We start from the raw sequence: 22,156 nt of genomic DNA, 5'->3' as shown, positions 1-22,156 counted from the left end.
GCACAAACAGGCACACACACACCACATCCCTGAATGCTCTGTAATGCCAAGAGAGATTTGATGATTTGCCCTTATTTTAGCAGCAGCAAAGTGAAAGGAAAACGTGGTGGGGGACATTTTAATACCTTAAACATTTCTATTTACTTGTTTAAGTAATTTTGCTGGTTTATGAATTAGGATCTTTTAAAACTCTTTTTTTGTCATCTATTTAATTTAACCACAATATATGTCTTCAAATTCTCACTAAAAATCCTTATCATCTGCTTTTATTTTATAGTTGATGGAGTCTAAGATCTCTACAGGATGGTGACATTTCTGATAAGAATATCTGCAATTTTTTCTACTTTAGAACAGGTGAACAAAAGGAGCACCAAAGCATTGCCTAAACTTTTTGCAAAGTTATAGACCTTTCTTTACATGGAGAAATTTGGATCAAGTCTCCATCTAATGCAATAAGTAATAGTGAATGACACTTGTAGAATCTATAAAACTACGTTTTTTTTAACCAAAGTTGTGAAGGACAGCAAACTGCAAATCACCCACTGGCTTCAGTGCAGTTGGGGTTTTACACTGTGTTTTCTGAAGGGCAATATACCCTTTGATTAGCTCAGTGATAGCAATATAGGTCTTGCTTGCCCTTGATCTTCCCTAATTTCATTCATTACCTGCCAGCCGTTGGGGTACGTCTAAACTCAGTGTAGACACTGTCCTGTCAGCTAATCACCATCTTCATTGCCATCAGTGCTATTCACACAGCCAATATGAATTATGGCTCATGTTATGTAGCTTACCTCTACTGTAAGTAAGGAGAAACTGTACCAGTATTAAATAATTTCAAATTTGTCCGTCCACGTTTTGTAGATGTTGGGGTAAATGAGCATGTCAGGATCTGGCGCTCGCAAAACAAAAATAAAGTTTATTCAGCATCAGTTTGAGTTTTGAACCATGGTTCATCAGAATCTAGATGCAAACTGATTGCTATCACTTTGCTTATTCCTTCATGCTAATAAAATCCCACTACACCAACACAAAGTCCTCAGAGTAGTCTTTAAAAGAAAAAGAAAAAAAAAAGCTAAATCAACTCTCTAATTCCCATGTAAACTGGGTTTAAGAGTGGAAAATTTCTTTTACCTATTCTTTGGGTGGTACAAAAATCTAAAATTCCTATAGCTCTGCTTCCCCGGGCCAAGTCAAACAAGGATATTGTCCTTTTAATGTCTTAAAGGCTCTGTTTTCTTGTAATGCCAAATGCAATATTTTTTTGAAAACACTACACCAGAAGTTTCCCAGCTGAGAAAACAGGCTGGTGAAAAATGGTTTCAGAAAACGAAATAAACCATGCAAAAGCTGTTCAGGGTGTGTGTATGAAATGAACATCTGGATTTGGCTTGTTAAACTGCCTCCTTTTTTCTCTCTCCCCCCCTTTTTCTTTTTCTCACAGCTGTTCGAAAGAGTCCTAAGGGCAAAGAGACAGGTCAATGGACTGGGTTACACCTTTTTTTCTTTTTCTTTTTTTCAAACCTCTTTGCACCTACGCAAGGAATCCGGGCCACATGTGTGTTTAATAAGTAGGCACAAACACAAGAGAGAAAAAAAAATATCTCAATTCCTGTTGGTTCTTAGGAGAGACACTGAAGGAAAAATAAACTCCGGATTTCAAATTTTCTCTTTCTCAAAAAAAAGAAACCTTATGGTTCCAATAAAATATTTCTGTAAAAACCCAATGGATTTTTTTTTTTTTTTTAAATCAGGGTCTTTACAGAGTATATCTTTTTCTCTGTTCCTTTAGAGAGGAATAACAATGGGTTAATCCTTTACCTGCTGGAGCAAGAGGAAATTATAAAATGCCAATGGCCTGGGTTCACTGAACTCAGTTTTCCTATACCACAAAATAGATACACACATGTATATTGAATAGGTTCATATTTAATTTCAGGCTGTAACTTCCCCAGCTTGAGCAGTCCAGAAACGGAACAGAGAACAAAAAGAACTGAGAAATTATTTTGGGACAATGTTTTCTGAGAAACAGATGATTCGTCTTTTCCTACTGATGCTACGTCCCCTGGCATTGCTAAAGCGATGGCCAACAGCAGAGCGTGTTTCAGCTGCGACAGGCTTCAGCAACGTGCTCCTGGAAGAGCTGTAGGAAGTTCTCTCACCTGGCTCTTCTAGACGAGGTGTGAGGGCTGCGTTAGGTCTGACCCTAGTCTTGGATCATAGGTCAAAGGACCATGCTACATATTTCAGCCAGCAGGCAGGGCTGCTAAGATAGCTCTTGTCCGCTGACAGCTTGCTGCATGAAAATACTCCATTCCCTTTGAAATTACAGCCATGTGGCACTGTACCCTCGTATACAAACATGGAGACGACCAAGGACCAAGGCCACCAAACTTGAGGAGACAGAGACAGTTACTATAAGCAAAACCACGCTCTTTATTTAAAGCTCTATTTTCTGCCAAGCTATTAATAATTTCTGTGCTCCCTGTCCTCATCTACACTTGATTTTCAGCTTAGACAGAAGTATTGCACTTGTGTTTACGTCTATATAAATACACACCTGCTGCTGCTTAGAGGTTTTGCACACACAGGTGGAAGAGTTTGTGACCCTGGTAGTAGCAAACCTGAACCATGACTATTTACTCCACCTCCTTTTACTGTTGCTCTTCTAAGTTCTGCTTGGGGTTGGTCGCAATATTGCAGTCCAATAAGTAAAAAAATAAGTCCCGAAATCCTTGAGTTTATTTGGGCAATCTTATTTTGGCTAGAAAATTGATGTTGAAAATCAAATACCTGAGTAGAAGCCCTTTGCAAAACACAAGTCCTAGTGCCAGGAAAGAAGCTGTATTGCTTAACATTAATACTATAATTCAGGCAACACAGTGATATTTTCTGGGAAAAAGCCTTTGCACAGTAGCCTCCATCAAAAAGCAAGCTTTCGTCAATAGGTGCTGCATGTACAGACCAGATGAAACACACAGCAACAGTGTTGAGTTTTGGGAAGGTCTTTCCATAGAGGAGAAGGCAGTGGTGTTTGTTGATGTGATGACCCTGGATTTGACCTACGTAAATACTACCAAGAAAAGAAAAGTTAACAACAAACAAAGGATACATAGAAAAAAATCCCACTCCAATCCCAGCACTTGCTTGCCTGTCGATCCTAGGTCTGTATGGGATCCAAGACAAGCAGACAAATCTAAATCTGAAATAGAAACTTACCTTGTGTTAAGTTGGTCCAATGATGGTTTTAGGGAACGTTTGGCCAGCGAGGAACTAATTTGCCCATATTTTCCAAGCTCATATCTGCTTCAATAGGACTGAAAGACAGAATTACCTCAAAATCGAGCTGAAGGTAAAGAAAATTCTCCTTCTCTTCTCTCCTCCCTCTCTTTTTATAAAAGACCATGAGAAGAGCACGGCAGTGAATATTATTTATGGAGCACCTAATAAAAATGCTATGGGGAAATAATTACTGGAAACATCTGACTGTGTGACTGTAAATGCCTAGGCCCCAGTGTGCTGATTTAATGGACCGCTGCTTTAGTCTGTTATGCCTTGTGCTACTGACTTCAAGTCCCCCTGCCCTCCTATTAAACCACTCGCATCGCTGTTAGATCAGGACTTTATTCTGCAAGCTTTGTGGCAACTTTCCAGAGAGGGATAATGTCAGCAGGGGTGACTCTGTGTTCACAGGGAGGCCTGGAGCCAGCCCTGGGAGAGACAGAGGGCTTCGTGAAGAAATCACAGTGAAAACCTGAAGGTTTTGTGGTTCTGGGACTGAACAACGTTTCATAATCCAGAAGCCAGGTGCTTCAGGTATTTCTGAATGACATTGGTTAGATGTGAATTCTTCCCTCTATTTTTCTACTCGTTTATCATTCACAAACCACCAAGCTGTTTCTTATTTTTGGCTGTTTTTTTCTATTTTAAAGATCCCTCTATGATCTCCTGAACCCAGTGGTACAAACCCATGCAGCCTCCCTGCACAAAGGGCACTTCTCACCGAGGATTACTCACAGGCCCTCCACCTTTTCGCAGATAGATGCAAAATGTTAAAATTCACAAAACACCTTGTAAGTGATATGAAAAACACAAGGATTTGAAGTTCCTGCTTTCATTTGCAAAAACAATCCTGAAGAAAGACCGGAGGGCTATCATTTAAGTACTGCTGCTGACTTGCTAAATGAAGAGCAGAAAGTGAAAGGCAGCTCACTGCTACACTGACAGCAAGAACAAAATCATATCCACTCTTTCTGAACCCAGCAGTTAGCATGCTTTTTCTTTTTTTCTTTTTCTTTTTTTTTTTTTTTATTGCTGGTTTTAATGTAATATTTAAGTTGGAACTAAAACAGACCATGGAACATTAAATCACTACCAAATGCAAATTTACCTATATATCTGTACTACATTTTCTCCTACATTTACAAAGCAAAATTCTACCATTTGAACTGTGAGCTCCTATTGCATTTAATGGGAGGCAGCAAACTCCAGACATTACTTGGAATATACATGCACTTATCTTGTTGTTACAGGTCTCCCTCGCAGAACTGAAAGAGAGCTTTAGTACCAGACAGTATCTCTCCGGGGTCATACCCAATGAATAGTGTTTTTTGAAAGGATTATTTCAAAGGAACTCTGCAAAAGAATCTAATGACTTGCAAGCTACTGGATTGCAGCATGGGAGGAAGTAGATAATGGAATATGACAGCAATGCATTTTTCATAAACCCAGTGATTTCTATCATAACGAGAAACCCATCTATAATTCGGAGAACTCCCCCCCAGAAGGAAACCTATGCCGGTGCAGAAAGTGCACTGAAGTACGAAATGAAACAATAATGATGATGATGTTACTGATGAGTCCCACAGCTCTGTCTTCCCTTCTGTCTCACTGAGGTTTCAGGCACGATTCAAGAGGAGCAGTTCCAATTCTTCTCTGCCTCGGCATCACTAACCAGGGAAGCTTGCAGGCATACATCAGAGACCTCATGATAGATGCGAAACCCTAGAGAAGAGGCTGTTCTTTATCTGCCGAAAGTTGAGGCCTGCATCTGCTCTCAATTAGCAGGCAATTAGGGGAGTTGAAAACAAACCTGTTTACATTGGCTATGAAGTCTAAAATAATTTGTGAGATGTCAGGACAGGATATTAAGATGTTAATGATGTTTCTTTACTCTTTTGTGTGCAGTGTAGTATCGCATCTTCCTTTTGCAGCTCCATATACAGTAACAGATTGATTGACTTCTGGGAGGGTAAGAAACCACTGGAGGCTGGTTTGGATGGGAGGAGAAGTCGTGTCTTACAAATAGTACGTATGGGAGACCTGAGGATGAAGACTTCTTTGCAAAAAAAAGAAGGTCGTTGTTCATTTTTAATTGTGAAATAATGTCATGTTATGGATTACAGTATTCAGAGGTTTCAACCACAATTCCCATAGTAAAGGCCCCATCTGCAGTGTCCTGTGAAAGTCAGAAACAGTGACCAAACAAATCCAAAAAAGACTGTCTGCAACTCTTCACTGGACTTGCTCTGGTGGAACGGTTCTGACCCCAGTTCTCCCTCAGCAAAAGCCAACACAGGCAAGTGACCATGGTACAGGGAAGCTGTTTGCTCCCCGAGCAAGCACCCTGCATGAGACATCTAAGGAAGACTGTGATCTCTGAATTTCAGATTAACATCTGGGATAGGATCCTGCTTATTTCTGTGCTGCTTCCTTCCAAATAGCTATTTACAACACTGACTCTTTCAGAAGAATATTTTCAGCAGTGACCTCTCAATTCAGATGCATCTACCAGGGTGAGGTTGCTCGAGGTTCAGCTATCGCTTCTTGGTTTTGCTTGGGTCATTTCTGATCAGTCCCATGAAAAAGGCTTTGCAGAAACCCATGTCATCCTTGAACAGAAAATGAAAAGCAGCATTAGTATCCTTTGCTTCTGAAATCACAGAACTAGTTTTCATTAGCACAATGTGGTACAAGAATAGTGCAATAGATGAGGAGAGCTGCAGAAAACACCTGCCTGGAATGTGAGTTTTCTACCTTATTTAATACAATAGGTACCTTTCCTACTGACTGCCCAGGTTAATTCTGTCAAACTTACAGTAGGGCTTATTGCCATATTAACCTTATATAATACAGTCATCATATCTTATCTTTGATCCTCAAAACTAACTGAAAAATAATTCTAGTAAACAATCCACTTCAAGTTGACAAAATTACATTTTTACAGTTCCAACTAATCAGCCATGTTACCATAATTATTTATGTCATGCAAACACCCTGCCCTCAACATTTCAAAAAGCCAGCGAACAAAAAGTGCACCACAGGTGCCACTGTGCCCTCTTGTGTTCTCCTTCAGGCCATCTCCTCTCTTGTCCTTTTTTTTTTTTTTTTTTTCACCACACGATATGGATCCAGCTCTAATAAGAGCCAGGTGTTCGAGCCCCCAGGCTACAAAACAGCTTTAATTATAATATTAATAGCATTCTGCTAAATCAGAAAAAAACCAAATAGGTCAGTATTTGTGGTTATATTTTTCAATGTCCTGGTGTTTGTTTTCTTTCCAATTTTATATTTCTTACTGGCATTTATAATGCCTAAGAGACATTCCAGAGGCCAAAATACAAGCGATCTGATCTTTGCATGATACTCCTAACTTTCCACAAAAAGAAATACCAGGAGAAGATCAGATCTACATTATACCAGCCCCAGAGGTATACCCTTGAGTCTTGACCTCCTTTGATGAAAAGCAGAAGAGCTCAGTATTATTAGTATTTATTGTTATTATCTTAATTGCTACTATTATTAAGCAGGCCATGAAATATATTAATATAAATAACACAAACATAGACATTTGGAACACAAATTCCAGCACAAAGAAAAGACACCTCTTATTTACCAAATATTAAACCAAATTTATTTAATACTTTCCATTAATAACTCTTGCAGATGCATGCTGTATAAGTCAGTCAATAGTAAAGGTTAGGACGAACATGTACAGTATGGGAATGCCAGCTGGTCTCCTTGGTGGATACTTATTATTTAAAAGATTAAAAAAGGGGGGGGGCTCTGTTAAAAGAAAAACATTATATTAATTTAGTTTCTGTCAATAACATTCAGATCAAGTCAGTTCAATTAAAAAGTTGAAAAAAATTAAGCTTTTGACAGTTCATTTGCTGGTGGAAGGAGCCTATCCTGAGGCAGGGGGAGAGGGAGCCGCAGGGTGACAATTCTGTTTCACAGCATCCAGGCTTAGAAAGACACTTCTGTTCTGCATGGTGCTGGAAACAAAACTTTTCATATGCTTTCACAGAAGCGGAGTCGGTTCATTTCCATGGGCATCACGCAGCTCTCCTGACTACGCTCCCCCCAGTGCAGCCCCCTCCCCATGGGGTGCCAGGCAGGAATCCCCACTCGCTGGCATCTTCGTCTGGCACAAACAAACCATTCCCTTTTGTTTAAATGACACTTGGCTCAACATCTGCTTGCCAAACCATGCCCCTTCTGCTGCTTACATCCCTCTTACCAAAAGTAAAACCAGGGTATGCACTGAGCCTGGTCATTCGGTTGGTAACACTGGATGCAGCGAGCCCAATTCATTCACTCCCAACTCTATTGACTCCTTGCAGCTGAGAGTAGTAAAACATGTTTTTGTCAGTAAACTACGCTACTGTGACTCAGACATTGACACACAGGGTGCAGTTACTGTGTGTACAGTAACACAGTGCCATATTTAGAGTTTCTAACCATAACCACACTTGCAAAAACTGCATTCGATCAGCAGCCAGTTTCCCGGACTCTCACTCCTTGTTTCTGACTTCAGGAATTCAGATTATTTGTCTTGTACCAAATAAAGTTGCTTAGGAGATAAAACAGCAAAAAGGAAAAACAGAGGGGCCTAACAATTAGCTTTAATCTGTTCTGGCTTGAATAGATAATGCTTACAGTGGAAAACAGCAGATAGTAAAAAAAAAAAAAAAAAAAAAAAGGCAGCAAATTGAAACCTAACATGAAAATAAGTCTTTTTCCTTTTTTTAATTTTTTTTTTAACTCTTCGTGTTATCCTTAGCGGCACATATGTAATTTACAGAAGTGTTGGCCAATCTTCATTAACTACATTTGTCCTCATTAAGGCTGCTTGTGAATATCAGCATAGACAAAGCAAGAAGACACACAGAGGAAGGTGTTTCATTTCAGCACTGTGTGACTACTGCTGCTTGCTGCAGATAGCCATCAGGAGGGAACATTTCAGCTGTCTTAGCTGAAGATTTTTTTTTTCCATAAAGATCAGGTCTGGTGCAGTGTAAAGGCTCCCTCACTTTCTTTTTCTTTCTTTTTTTTTTTTTAAATAACAAGCCAGGTATTGCTGGTAGGATGAAGAAAGTTGAGAGATTCACACAATCATACAGGATATTTTGGGATTAGTGAGGATCAGAAGCTCATGCTTTCATTGCAAGAGAGACTGTTTAACAGTGAGGCCAGCCGAGATCAAAGATACCTGTCCTGGGAAAGGAAAGGCAGATAAACATCATGAGTTAGAGAAGGTGACGAGCGCAGGAAGAGGGGATCCGGGATATATCGGATAACTCTGACCCAAAACATCTCCTGCCTGGTAAGGAAAAGGAGTCCTATACAGGTGTATTTATTATTTTGTCTATGCTGGTTTCTTTCCCATGCTATTTCAGAGAGAATCACTTTAGTACCATAGGCAACACCTGCACACAGCTGCTCCCAGGGAATTACACGGGTAACGCCTGTGGGGTCAGGAGTCTAAGAAAACAGCGTGGACTTCAAGTCCAAAAGGTCACGGCTGGTCCTGTGGTTTTAGGGCAGCTGCACCACAGAGCTTCGCTGCCTTGAGTATGCTACCCGGCACTGAAGGACAAAGCCTCCCAGCAGATGAGACTTGGCACAGTGACTAGGGGACGTCCAGTGTCTGGGAGAGCTGCTCCGGAGAGCAGGAACTGAAGCCCTTCCAGTGTCCACTCACTCGTCCACCTTTGTGGCCAGCTGGTACAGTACTAGCACATCCCACTCAGTGTGGTACTAGGTGGCTCTGCATAGCAGAAATTAATTTACCCCACTCCGAAGGCAAAATTGGGTTGGAAAACTGTTCAGCATATTTAATTCTTTATTTTTAGTCATTCTTTTAATGAATATACATCATTTGGGCAATGGGTGTTCTGGCTTTTTTTTTTTTTTTTTTTTCATTTTAATAGAAAGAAAACGAAGGACAACAGTAAAAATTATCATAAAAGGGAATCAGCTATTGCCCTGTTCAGATTACTTCAAGTGTTGAGCTCTGAAGAGCCCTCTTCTATCAATAGCACTTATATGTGCTACTGACCTGGTTCCTTTTGATCCATTATCAAGGCAGGGAAACAGTTGTGTCCAGTTATCCAGAATACAACTGAAACTAAAAAAAAAGAAATCAGAACTGTGAAAATTAAGGCACTTAGCAATATTGCTATTTTACAGTGGACCCTGGGAAGTCCCTTAGGTGGGATCCCTGTCCTTGGCACCCTCTTCTCCATCGCAAAAGGCTCAGAATTGCTCTCGGTCCATCCATCGCCCCTCTGGAGGCTGGCAGCTCCGGGAGAGGGGGCTGGCTGGCTCTGCTCTTGCTGTTTATTTTCTGGGAAGTCAGGCTTGGTCAAGTGGAATGAATCTTGTGTTCATTTTAAGAAAGTTTATATTTGACTCTGGTAGGGCTGGGGAGGAGGTGAATGATAGGAAGAGGAGGGAAGGATCAGAGATCTTGTGGGGCTGCCCCCACAACACCACAAGCAGCCCCATTACCAAGGCAGCAAGAAGATGAAGCAAAGCACCAAAATCAAACACGCCTGTTGGTTTTGGGTTTTTTTTTTCAAAGCTCGGAGATGACTCTAAATCTAAATCCATCTCTTACTCCATAGCTGACCTTGTGGCTCATGAAAAAATGTAAACTAAATCGCCTACTTTTAAAAACCATCTCCTAAACTATGGAAAAACACTTCTTAACTTTGCAGCACAACCTGACTTATTCTGCAGCAACCATCTCTATTTGCTCTCCACATGTTGGGGGTTTCAAAGTCTCATCAGCCACTGCTGCCCTGCAAGGGAAAGTAAGGGGATGCTTTTTTGGTGCAGTTATTGGAGCCATTCTGCTGGGACAAGGCACAGAAGTGGAAGTGGAGAAAGGATCTGAACCAGCCTGGAGTTTCGCACCAGCTTTGCACAGTTACATGAAGCACTTCTAATCTTTTGGGGCCATATCCTACCAGTGGGATAATGGGAACAGTTGATGCAAAGCAGTGGCTTTGCATCTTTTGCAGGGTAGGCACGACATTATTCCCTCCCCAGTAACTGTGCAGAGGGAGTGTAAGCAATCCTGCCTTGGCTGCACGCAGAGGAAGCAGTAAATGGAGATGCTCTGTGCAGACTTTGCATTCCCCCATGCGGTGTAAACCAAAACCAGTTCCTGCAATTCTGTGCAATAATATAGAAAGCTTGCTGGATACTTCTCCCATCTGTCTCCTGTGGGTATAGACTCCTGGCCTCTGAGGAAACCAAGAATGCCATCCTTCTAGATTTATAATCACAGGGATTTATAAAATACAGTGTTGTTGTTAGGTGCCTTGAAGTGAAAGGGGGAAATAAATAAATAAACTACATGGGCGTTGCCACTGGAAAAAATAAAAAAATCTGATCTCAACCAACCAACCACATTTACTACTCTGCATCCATGGCCAGGCTTGCTACATAAACCACCACTGTCATCCCTTCATTCTTTTCAATATGTCTTAGGGGCATCCATCTTCTTTAACACAGCGTCCCTGATTTCAAAAGCCAGACAAATTAATTCCGGGAATCCTATGGTGGGGAGACATTAAAACCCATTTAGAGGTTTCTGTGGAAGCCTCTCTCCATGCTTATTTCAGTCAACTCAGACTCACAGTGTAGCATGCTGGAGCCAGCCTAAAGGAGCAGGAGGTTATAGGTCTGCGGCAGACTGCAGGGACACGCTGGGTCGGGCTTATGCAATAACCGAGGGGTTTGTTTTCTGTGGTAGGGTGTCAATGGTGCGTACGTGGGAGGAGGGGACTGGGCAGAGCTCTGTTTTAGAGAACTAAATTAAATATTTCTTTTATTTTCTTTTTAACTCCTTCATTCTTAGTTAAGGCATTAAATCTCTTAAGCTTCATTTCCAGAGACCAGCTGCCTTCAAGATTTCCTCTACAGCTCTCCAAGACTAGGAAAAATAAGGGTGGAAAAAAAGGAGGGGGAGCTGAGCCACAGTATTCAGAAGAAATGTGTCTAACACATCTCTCGGGGTCTGAAGAAAGAAGGAGGCTTCCTACAGGTTTGGGTGTTTAAATTACCCCTCTGGGTCAGGTGTTAAGTAGTATCTCTCCTTCCAACATGTAATCATTTATATTGCTAAGTATCTCACTGGTTCTGTTTTCTAATGGCTGTTTTAAGAAGTGCAAAGAGCTGAGAGGATGGGGACAGGGAACTGCCTCCTGACTCACCTGGCCCATGGACGGCAGGGTCCGCGGGTCACACGTCAGCTGCACCACGGTCGCCCGGTTGCACTCTTAGCCGCTGGCATAGAGCATTACAGCACATTTTCCTTTCTCTAGCTCATAAAAATCATGTGTTTTGTCAATAACCCCTCCTATTTTTATATTAATTTTGTGGAGAATTTTTTTTTCCGGGTATTGTCGAACCTTGCTTCAGACAATCCACGGGTAAAATAAACATTTCCTGAAGATACATTTCCTTCCTTTGTGCTTCAGAAGAGGAAGAACACCTTGTCCTAAGCGGATATGCTGAAAGGTTTGGGTTGTTTCAGAGAAGTGACCATCATTCGGAGCTAAGCTCACACCTTAGCTTGTGACCTACCTGCTATTTTTAAGAGCAGAGAAGACCACTCAGGGCCACATCCCCCCTGCAAGGACTGGAGCGGTCCGCACCCAGTGTCTGCCTCCAAACCGCCTGCATGTGCAGCCTGGATCCACACCCCCTTCTGCAACTGAAGTTAGTGAACATCTCCCACCTTCAGCAAAGGCCAAACCAAAAACTCAGCCCTGCTTAGTCCCCTGGTCATTGGGATATGTTTGATCTAGCCACTAATACTATGATTATATTGGTTTCTTTCCCCTTGAGAACTGCAAACAGAAGCCAAAGTGGTCAACTGGCACTCAGGGAAAATAACTGGTGATAAGAAGATAAGAATATGAGTTGTTGTATTACATCTGACATCCTCCTCATGCTGACAGCCAGGATTTTGGACGAAGGTGGCAGAACTCCCCAGCTATTCAGGCATTACGAGAAACAACGAACAGAGCCTTTTCCAATCATCTGGGCCAGCCAGCCCAACCACAGAGACACTGAGGAAAAAATGGAAAAGGACCAGTTATGTTCTGGGGGAGCTTGTTGTTGCCAGTATTTCCACACCCCATCATTTATATGGTATTTCTGCATTGCGTGAGTTTGCAAAGTAAGATTGCAAAGCCAGTGCAGTTTCCAGACTGCAGCATGAGAGCAAAGAGAGGTATCTATCTTGTTATGCACTTGGGACTAAATGCTTTTTGGCTGTAACGGACATAAGCTACTATTAGAAAACTGCCTTACAGACAATGTCTATGAACACTTGAGAAGACAGGTTCAAAAGCAGCGTTTCAGGGAACAGAAACTAAATGCAAAGGAACAGAAACTAAATTCCTTGAAAGATCTATAAGAAAAAAATACAACAGACACATTAATTATTTAGCAAAACTCAGATGTCCATTAATGGCTACTTAGACAGCATTTTGGCAGGATATCCTATCTACTGTATCACTATTGTATCCCTGTAACTGCACATTTTGCTTTGGTATGTTCATGAGCCATTTCTCTTGGTCCTGTCAATGAGGGTGAGGCTCTGAGGTTCCCCAGCTCATTACGAGAGGTCTCTATTACCACACCCACTCCTAAAGCCAGCACCCAAAAAGCCTTCCATGGACCGCTGAACAGCAAAATGAAGTCATCAACCCTAGGGAGAAAGAAGCTGTGACAGATTATTTTTTTTTTTTAGCTGTAAATCAGTGAAGCCTCATTTTACCAACACATCAGATCAGATCCTCACCTCCATCAGCCATCAAAGCTTCATAATGTGACTGAGATCAGGACCTGGCCAATAAAAATAGAAAGCTTGGAGAAGTCATATTCAGTGCTCTTGAGTGCCGCCTGCAGGCTTTGAAACTGCAGTTTACTAATAACCACTCCAAAACAACATTGAACATAGTCATTTGTGGAATAAAAAGGGGACTTATGACACTAACATTCCTAGAGAAATCAAGGACTGAAAATAGGAGCCTTTTTTTTATTAAGTTTTGAGTAAGCAGAAGCTGAAATGTGCAATTTTTTCTTACAATGAGTTTTTGTCATGATTTAAATCCAAAAGGTAAAATTTAATAGACAAGCCAGAGGCCCATAAACTCACACAGATCAACCTGGGAGGAAACACGCACAGGAATTTTCCCAGATGTTGCTCTCTCTAACACAACATTGTGCTTTGATGAGGCCTCACAGACTTTTAGCCACATAAATGCCTTTGAGGATCCTCATTCCAGCCCCAAAAGGTAGACCACGTATGGAGATTTACAAAGTTGCTGCTACTTTCGAGCTCTTTTTTTCCACTCATTTTTGTAATGCTTTATGTTTCCAGACTGTAAAAGTCCAGAGGCTCTGGCCTCGGTGTCCACAGACAACCTCATCAAAGGTGTGATAACAGAGCAAGACGGCAATGTGCCATCTGGAAGCATGGGCAAACCCCTCTTGGAGCTACCTGCCCATGGTGAGCAGCTCTCCTGGAGGTCTGACATTATATGTGCCTTCCTTAACCTCTTTGTTCTCTGACTTTTTCACGAGGCCTCGAAACGGTTTCCCAAAAGGCGCTGCATTTGTTCTGGCAGCCATCCATATTTTGCTTCCTTGCAGTCCTCTGGGTCTGAGGCTGCTGCTGTCTCCCCTTCTGCTCCTAGTCCCACCACTTCCTCCCCATGCCCCGTGCTTGAAGTACAACTCCACTCAAAATGACCCAGTTAAAAAAACACAGGTTATTTGTTGATGGAGCACATTACACACTCAAAGACACAGTCAAAAACAGCTTAAAGGGGATGTGGGGGCCTCCTAGGTTAAGTAAAAGTCATTTCTGATACGCAGCTCGCTTGGACAGCCTCAGCCTAGCTGCGGACATGGGGTTTGCCCTGCGCATGTCCGTGCACGGGGCTGGAGGGAACGGCAGCACCTCCCGTGCCCCAGCTGTGCCTTGGCACAGGGGGACCCACTGGGGATGGAGGAGGGTGGTGGGGAGGGCAACTGAGTCCTTTGCAACAGTGTACGGTCCATTTTCAATTCTGAAGGAGGTAATAAGCGGAAGGTAAATTGAAGCGGGAAGGAGTTAAAACAATTCCAACAATGGAAAAATTAACTTACCTTTTCTGATGATCTCAGACCTGGCATTGGATCTTGGCTGTATTGACCTGTGACATCGATGGCTGTTAAAATTTAGCTTTCAAAATCCTATTTTCTTCATAGACAAAGAAGCAGCTTGCTCTACACCCCTCCTCAGGAAATGCATACTCATTTCTATAAAGAATAGTAAGCATTTTTTCAAAATATTTCCAAAATGTTTTTCATGTTTTTAGCAACTTGATTCAAACTGAAAACACTGATTTGGTTTTAAAATCAATAGAATCATAATAAAGTCTAAAAGTTAGTAGTTTACTGGCATTTATTTATTTATTTATTTATTGTATAAATATAGAAGAAAAAGGAAAAGAACAAAAGGAGGGAATGAGAGGAAAATTCAACCAGAAATACAGACCTGATAAATCTATAAAAAGGCTGTATTCATTTGCAAACTTTTTCTCCCCCAAAAAAGTGAAGCATTTTACCACTCCAAGAATTTTTCATGGAAACTGCTGTATGGTCCACATGACTATGTTCAACTTTAAAAAAAATAGTACTTCGAGAATACATTTTAACCATCACTCATAAAATATAGTCTTTTCTTCTTTTCAATGCTTTCTCTCATATGTCAAGTCTCTACCAGAAGTTCAAGGCCCTTCTCATTGAAAAAGAAAGAGGGGAAGGAGACAGAAGCAAGAGCGAGTGCTAGAGGGGGGGTGGGGGGGATGCAGAAGGAGGAGACAGGAACAGCCCTGACACAGCAGAATTGGGAACAGTTCCGTGTCTTGTTGAAAATCTCCAGTGGGGGCCACAGAAATCCATCAGTGTCCTGAATGACTGGTCACTTGAGGTTTATACAGCACCACACGAAACATCAATTAGAAAGGGAACCAGCTGGCAGGACAGCTAATATCACAGGGCTGCAGAGCCCAGCACCACAAATGTGCATGAAGCAAACACGGCACCACGCACTTCACGCGTCCAAGGCTTGCAAGGGGACGGCTGCATATATGGATTGCCGGGGCGGGGGGGGAAGGAGTAAGATATGTCCGTCTGGCTATTGTCAATTAGCTTTTAAATTTTAATAGGGGCCTGAGTGGTATTTTGTTTCTGGTTTAGGCTGAAGCCTCTCTCTGAGGCTGGCTGCTTCTTCCCCTGGAGAGCAAAACACCAGCCAAACCTTTCTAAAATATTACCACTCTTCTTATTAGGAGATTTTTCTTCTGAAGGAGGAAGAACTAGATCTAAAAGGGATGCAGGGAAAGCACTGTGAATGCTTTTTTTTCTCTTATAGATAACCTGAAACCTGAGTGTTAACATCCATGTAAGAATGTGTGGGAGCAAGGAACAAGGATTAAAAGTCTATCGTTATGGAGTGCTTTTTCCTCCAGAGGATCCCAGTGTCCTCTACACCACCAGTAACACTAATTTCACTGGAAAGCTGTGAGCACATAGTGAGTAAAGAATAGCCAAGACACCAAGGAAACAAGGTCCAAGAGACCCAGCAGTGTCAAGAACTCCACCAACCTCACCAGTGAAGCTGACAAAAAATACACAAGAAATTAGGAAATAAATACTCCTGTGCTGCTGCTATCCTGAATAATGTAACAACAGTCAAGAGAAAATAAGAATAAGGCAATTAACAGACATAACACCCACTTATGAAATGCAGGCATCGACTGAGTATTGCCCAGAAGGCAGTTGGATAGCATCACTGTGTGACAGACTTCAGGAAATGAAGTGCCGTATCTATGTGAAACTAAAGGCAATATTTTGAACAGGAAGTTGGTTAGAAATGGGAACAGCAGAATAAATACAACAGCAATGAGAAGGAAAACAAAACCATAGTGTGCTTTTCAACTATCTAAAAAAAATTGGCATTTAGAGCAAAACTGGGAAGTATTGGCTTTCTTATGTATACAGCTTATTTACGAATGCTTCCACACTATATACTTACTTAAGTACAATAAAAGCCCAACAAAGTGGGGTAAATAGTCAAGCATGGGCTCATTGGAGCCATTCTCATGCTGTGCTCGAATAGAGCCTATCTCTGTGGTTAAGTGCAGACTGCCCTGTGCTTGAGTCCACCTGCACTCCCACCAGTTTCAAGCCCTGTTGCTGTATTAGCATGGCATCTTCCCTGAACTCTTAAGCTTAGATCCCTCAGAAAGGCCTATTAGCGCAGATGCAGTGCCATGGTACAGACTATACGGCACCTAGTCCATAGCCAGTCTGCATCAAAACCAACTCAGCCCACCAGCGGAGCAGACGTGGCTGTACCCATCCAAGCCAGACACACCTGTAGATTCAAACAAAGGTGGCATCTTTCCAGGCTGCCCATAAAGGACACATTGCTTTCCAAAGTGGTTTCTTTCCATAGCTCTGACAGAATGGCATATGGCCTGGGTCTCACAGAAGTGCAGCCCCCAACCTTCTGCAGACTCCAGCTATAGTCTACTCTCTCTCTATGTGCCCAGACATGTTCCTTTAATGTCAGTGGCAAATCTCCCTTTTGCCTCAGCTTGTTATGGATTTGGTCAAGCCTGGTCTTGTTTCTTTTGAAGTCAGCAGGAAAAATCTAGTGGGGGAGAGGATAAAATCTATTTCCCAGTCTCTAGCTTCTTTTAAATGCCAGATTATCCTCGTGCAATGCAATCTGAGGTCCTCCACTCTGACTGGTCCCATTCCTTCAGCCACTTGGTTTTATTCTCTGGAGTTTGTATCCTGGAGTCCCAGCAGCAGCAGCAAAAACAGCTGCCAGCATCCTGGGAATATCTGCCTTGAAATCTCAACTACTGTGTGAAGTTGCTGCTCTTCAGTTTGAGATATGTGTTTGCAAAGGAAATCTGTCCAACAACAACATTAAGAGAGGAAAAAAAAGGAGGAAAAAGGGCTTTATATAACAGAATTAACAGAGCTGTTGCAATAGTAACGTGAAGTTAACAGGCAACTTTTCCTCCTCCTTCTCTGCCCCCACCCCAACCTCCTCCTCTAACAGCAGTTTCATTTGTTTTTGTTTCCAAGCTTCTTTTACTGGCCACTCACACAGCCCCGCTCCCTTTGTCTAATTTGGATCTCGAACTTCCATGCAACCGACTCTTGCTGTAACTGTAAATCTTTTTATGGCCCTTCTGCCTCTGAACTGTAAAAGCAATGCCACTGTAAGCTGCCTAAATGGATCGTAAATCCACTTAGTGCACTGAATGAGGAAAAAAGTTTTTAAGGGAAAGAAGGAAAAAAAAGGCAAACTAAGGTGGCTGGAGGGACACATGGGAAAAAAACCCAAGAATGTATTTGCTAAATGGAACCAAAATAACAGGAGTCAAAGGGAAAATATGAATGCTGGGGGGGAAAGGATGAAATAATGCATCTTGGTGGTAAAAACAAACTGCTTCTGAAGGGCTGCTCAGTTTATTAACGCTCAACGATTTACGGGAGGATGTTGGTTGCCCTCCACTCCTGTTGGCATCAGTAGGACCTGGTAGCACCGGGAGAGTCTACAAGACTGCTAGCAGCTAATAGACTCTCTTTTTCCACTGGGTGGTCCAGGGACTGGTATCTGGGTCTAATTCTAGCTCTTTTGCACTGCCTGACTCACAGGTTTAATCGTGGCCTCGTGCCTCAGTTTATTTCTCTGTAAATGGGAGATAAAGATATTCCCCTTATTTGTAAAATGTTTTGAGAGCTGCTTAAATGCCACCAGGGAAGGGGCAGAACTGATTCCTGTGGCAGTCAGTAGCAACAGTTCAATTTGTTTCTGTAGAAGTGGAGCTAGCCCAAAATGGGCAACCTTTGTCTATGTAATTTATTGCATTTATCACCATGGTATCTGAGCTCTAAGAGTATTATCCAAATTCCACTGAATTCACTGAATGTCTTTCCACTGCTTTCAATAAGTTTTGGATTTGACCCCAAAGTCACAAAAAACCTGAGGAATATGTCAAAAGAATGTAAGTGGGTGTGAGTTGAAATTGAGGAGTTTGGAGACTGGAGTATGCAGAACAGTAGCTATTTAAAGACCGAGTTTGCTACTGAGTGTTCCCTTTTAATAGGGTTATATAAATACATTCCCGTCTCAATATATGTGGAAAAACAGGCAGTGAGGTGAGACTCTATTGCTTTATTTCTTATGGGAAATATTGTGCATAGCTAAACCACCTCTTCCCCTTTCCTCACCCACCACCCACAGTCCCTGGAAGCCTTCAGCAGCTGTGTACAGTGTGAAGAGGCACATCCGGGAGCTCTGCGAGAGTTAAAAAGTTCACAGGCCTGCCTTTATAATAAAACCCCTGTTTTCATTGCTTCTTACTTTGCCTTAAAGACTTGATCTGAGTTTTGGCACTCAACATGTCAGAATGGGAGGGGAGACTGGTTATGCCTTTTTATTATTATTATTATTATTTTATTGCTCTGCTCCCTTGCAAGGAAAAGAAGAGGGAAAAAAAAATAAAATAAATGTTCTTGCTTGGCTCTCTGCAAAGACCAAATGAATTTCAGTACAGGCCTCTCGGGCCAGGTGTGTCCCCCGCAGAAACTCACTGCCAGAGTGGGCGCCAATTGGCATCTCAATTACCATTCTCAGGAAAAAAAGTCAGTGGCCAAAGAGGACTGAGAGGTGAACGCTTCTCTTTTCTCACCGCTACCATATGTGCAGTGCACTGACTGATAGTTCAGGTCAGGAGACACTGATACTATAACTTAAAAGAATCCTATTAAAATGATGAAAACTTTGACTATGAAGAGTGGGGTCTGCACCTGGATAGTAATTATGTTTCAAAGGAAATCCATCTGGTATTTTATTGCTTATTCTGTCCATGCACTTTGTGTACAAGAACAATACAAAGGCTGGAATATTTCATATTGGGAGGCTCCTAAAAAGCTGTTTACACTCTGTCAGGTCAATAAGCTACACAGATTTTTGCAATATTCTCTCAATTATGAGTAACAATTGGAATACACATTTTTTAAAAAACTTTCCTAAAAACACTAGCATGGGTCCTTGGAACAGGCAAACTCCTGCACACTCCACCAAACTCCATGAAGCTCATACACCCAAAAAGCAGCTAAGTCTTCAGTATCTGGAAAGTTTTATATTTACAGCTGAAGTCAAGTGAAGCTTATTTTTGCCATCAACAGAGCTAGAGCAATCTGCAGGCTGCACTGAGGATTGAACCCTGTCTGCATGTATGTGCTGGAGAATAGGACACAATTGTCATGGGTGCAGGACAGTGCAACGATGGGGGAATCCTCTGGCCAAGTGAGAACCAGCTCCAAGATGAAGGCTGTGTCCATGCATTAATAACACCAGGTTTGAGCTGCATTGGGCTTGTCTGTGTGCAAAGCACCATGCAAATATATTATAAAGAGCACATTTTGAAATGAAAACTATATAAAGTCTATCAGAATTAGGTACCAGTCTTTAAAGACCTTGGGAACCCAACAACAGTCTTACAATAAAGTCACATACAGCCAGAGCAACTTGATTACAAGGCAACCTCTCCTTTGTTGCCAGTTCTAGTGATTTTATTAATTCTAGTGAGTATATCACAGGTCTCAAGATGACTGATGCTTTCATTACAGCCTTGGCCACAGCCATTAGGTGATTGTTAAGAATCTCAACTTTCATTTTTTAAAGTTTTAGCTGTCACCATTCAAAGAAACGGTATTAAAAATAAACTATGAAAACGTAAAAGTAAGAAAGAGGGAAAAAAGTAAGGTAAACCCTATAGAGATGCAGAAGACAAGTTAAAAAAGATTATTATAGTAATTATTTCTTAGCTATCTTGAATTTTTAGTGATCACATTTGACGGCTAGAGTAGATATTACTGGCTAGCTGACAGCAGCAAAGTTACTTTGAATGAAACCCATGTAACAGAATTTGGCTATAATCTACATTTGCTTTAAAATTTGTGCAACCTCAAGTACAGAACTAGGAAACAGTCACAGATTTAATTTACTTTTCACTTCTGATGCTCCTTGCATATTGTGGGAGATATGACTTTGGCAAGGAGTTTGCATTTATTAGCACATATAAATTTACGAGGAATGTTTGGTCTTGCTGTTAAAGCCCAGATCTAGAACACAGGAATATGTCAGAAGCTGAGTGTCATTTTTAAAAGCAAGCTTAGAAACCATGTATTTCTGCTGAAATACTTCACAAGTAAACCAATTGCACCCAAAAAGTTGAGAAAGCAGAAACAAGACATAGCCTGAAATATTCTTTTTTGAAAACCTATTTCATTATTTCTAAGATTTGGAAAACCTGACTCATGATTTCTAAATACTTATAATTAGGAATAATGCTGTTAACTGCTCATCATTGTTTCACACAGCATCACCCAGCTCCAAGGACAGACTTCAGTCTCCCTAACTAAATTTAAGAGAGTAGACTTATCGAAATAACTTGCAGAGTCATACTTTAGCAGCTTAGATTCAATAGTAGATGTGGGCACTTGGTCTCCTACCCACTGCTTCTGTGTAAATATCACTGCAGGCATTGAAAGGCCAAGCACCCCAGGGCACTGTGGTGTATTTTGGAAGATTCGGGTATGAGATTTTGCTGTGAACCATCCCGTGTGACCCTGGCTGACACAGATAAGCCCAGGCCCCTTAGGAGAATTACATGCTGGGGATCTGGACCTTGACCTCTTCTGCTTGAATTCCCCAACTGTGAAGTGGAGGAAACAGCATTGCTAACCGAGCATCACGACACCACACTGGGGAAGCTGGTATGGATTCACCTTAGGACAGCTTGTGTGTAGGAAGAGCAAAATGTGGTGCAGAGATACTAGCTCAGGAACTCGGGCCAAAACAGGGTGAAGAAGTGCTACGTGGATGCTTACACTCATGAGTCGGCTCCACTGCAGATCATTTGGGTAAGTCACTGCTGCATGTCGCAGCCCGGTGAGGGAATAGCACTGCGGTAGCATCACGCTGGAGAGAACAAAATTGCGAGACATTGAAAATATTACAATTTCTGAAGTTTTCAAAAGGGTATTCAGATGTGTTACAGTTCAGAAAAGCCCTTTTTTTCTTTCCTTTAGCAGGTGTAGAAAACAATAGACATGTGGATGGAAATTTGTGCCTAGCTCTGAACTGCTGCTGTATTTCTGTTTGCTTTGCTTTACTCCTCTTGCCAATGTTTAGGATGAGAACAACTTATTTTGGGGTCAGTCTCAACTTTCTTGTTCATGTCAGTTTATTTTGGATCAGATTCCTAAATGCACATATGCAAACTCAAACAACTATTTACATCCATGCATAACCTCCCCATGCTATTAAAGAGAAAAAGCCTCCTCTCAGCTTGAGGAGAACCTGCTGTTGACAAACTACTCCTCCTCAGAACCATAACCTTTGACTTGTCCTGTGGGGGAGAATGGAGAAATGCAATCAGGTGCAGAATGCCGATACGTCCTTCTGATGTGAGAGACATCCAATTTCCAAGCAACCACTAAAAGGTCCATATGGAATTTCATGTTTAATATGAAGCAACAAGAAACAGGAAAACCCAACGGTGAACACATGCCGTGTGTTACTTCTGCCTGTGAGCTTGGGCCAGTGTCTGAGCCTTTCCAGGTGCTGTCTTCTGGACATGATAGCGAGCTGCAGGGATGTTCAGCATGCTTAGGGTGCTCTTACACTTTATTATTTTAACTAAGAAACTAGCTGCTTGGTCCATTTGAGGAGGGTACAGCTTTGAGACAGATGTGGAAATAATCTGAAAAC

At 41.8% G+C, this 22,156-nt stretch overlaps 1 long non-coding RNA gene across 1 annotated transcript in view; it reads right to left on the bottom strand.

Moving 5' to 3' along the window:
* Positions 1 to 3,914: 3,914 nt before the first annotated feature.
* LOC142028703 (uncharacterized) overlaps positions 3,915 to 22,156 on the bottom strand; it is a 44,190-nt gene continuing 25,948 nt past the window's right edge. Inside the window, exons 2-3 of the long non-coding RNA XR_012649663.1 lie at positions 14,455 to 14,607; positions 3,915 to 5,888 (exon numbers count right to left, since the gene is read on the bottom strand). This is a non-coding gene — a long non-coding RNA (uncharacterized LOC142028703). The remainder of the gene's footprint in view (positions 5,889 to 14,454; positions 14,608 to 22,156) is intronic.

Source organism: Buteo buteo, chromosome 2 (assembly GCF_964188355.1).
Source record: "Buteo buteo chromosome 2, bButBut1.hap1.1, whole genome shotgun sequence".
Classification (NCBI taxonomy): domain Eukaryota; kingdom Metazoa; phylum Chordata; class Aves; order Accipitriformes; family Accipitridae; genus Buteo; species Buteo buteo.
Note: the sequence above shows the minus strand (reverse complement) of the source record. Positions and strands in the feature narration are given on the sequence as shown.